We start from the raw sequence: 1,618 nt of genomic DNA, 5'->3' as shown, positions 1-1,618 counted from the left end.
GAGCAGACCAGCGCCCAGCTGAGACTCTGGATCCCCACACCCTCCTTGAGGGGCACAGAAAGAGGGGTTGGGACAGGCGGCCTCCAGCACACTCCCAGTACCAACATCACACCAACGGCACCTCCCAGAGCTTTTCAAAGTCATCCAAGATTGTTATTTCTTCAATCAGTCCTCACCCCAGACCGCACACCCCTGGCAGTTTGCTTGGCCTGTGACAGAATTCCAGAGCTATAGTCCCGAACTCCACGGCGCTGTCTGTGACTTCAGCCCCCACAGGGGTTCCCAGGCACTCCTGGCAGCTGGGGGACTGTGGCAAACTTACTAACAGGGTCAGCAACATCGTGGGAGGCTTCAACATTTATGGATTATTAAATGAAGAAATGTTTTAAAAGCTTGCAGTGGCCGGGCGCGGTGGCTCAAGTCTGTAATCCCAGCACTTTGGGAGGCCGAGACGGGTCGAGACCATCCTGGCTAACCCGGTGAAACCCCGTCTCTACTAAAAAATACAAAAAACTAGCCGGGCGAGGTGGCGGGCGCCTGTAGTCCCAGCTACTTGGGAGGCTGAGGCAGGAGAATGGCGTAAACCCGGGAGGCGGAGCTTGCAGTGAGCTGAGATCCGGCCACTGCACTCCAGCCTGGGCGGCAGGGCGAGACTCCATCTCAAAAAAAAAAAAGCTTGCAGACCGCCAGACTAAGCACTCCGAATCTACACGGTCCACTTGGCCAACACACACTGAGTGTCGACCTTGGTTCCTCAGCGCTCAGCCTCTGAGAAGCAGCAGCACGGCAAAGCCTTCTGTTCAAAAGCAACCTCACTTCCATCTACCAGAGCTTAAAATTCTCAGATGGTCTAACAGAAATATTCCACACATGATGAGATACCATAGAAACCTTAAGTGTAAGTTAAAAAACCATACTCCCACCTGCTATATATTTTAATTCTACATTTTCTCCTGATAGCTTTGCGAGACTGCCAAGTATATAGGGAAAAAGGCTTTTCGAAACTCAAATTTTTAACCCAACAGGGTCATTCGTCCTTTTCTCCTGTGTGGAATGACTGTGAAGTAACGCAACAGTGTTTCTCACAGGACTCAGGTCAGGACGTCACTCACGCCGGCCATCTACAGCGAAGCCACAGACACACACACGCATGCACTGCACACCACAGACACGCACACTCACGTACACAGGAGGTACCTCCAACACCCACAGCTAGCACTATTTTAGTGTGATCTCAAATCAAAAGCTTGGGCCAAAGCATTCTGGTTTCTGAAACTACAGATCAACAAGGTTGTAACAAACACAAAACCACACTGACACCTACTCAGAGAAGGACGGTGATGGTTTCTTTAGAAATGTCTTCCAGCGGCCGGGCGCGGGGGCTCACGCCTGTAATCCCAGCACTTTGGGAGGCCGAGGTGGGCGGATCACCAGGTCAGGAGTTCGAGACCAGCCTGGCCAATACAGTGAAATCCCGTCTCCACTAAAAATACAAAAATTAGCCGGGCAAGGTGGTACACGCCTGTAGTCCCAGTTGCTCAGGAGGCTGAGGCAGGAGAATTGCTTGAACCCAGGAGGCAGAGGTTACAATGAGCCGAGATCGCACCACTGCACTCCA

The sequence above is a fragment of the Colobus angolensis genome, unplaced genomic scaffold (genome assembly GCF_000951035.1).
Source record: "Colobus angolensis palliatus isolate OR3802 unplaced genomic scaffold, Cang.pa_1.0 Scaffold42, whole genome shotgun sequence".
Taxonomy (NCBI): domain Eukaryota; kingdom Metazoa; phylum Chordata; class Mammalia; order Primates; family Cercopithecidae; genus Colobus; species Colobus angolensis.
Note: the sequence above shows the minus strand (reverse complement) of the source record.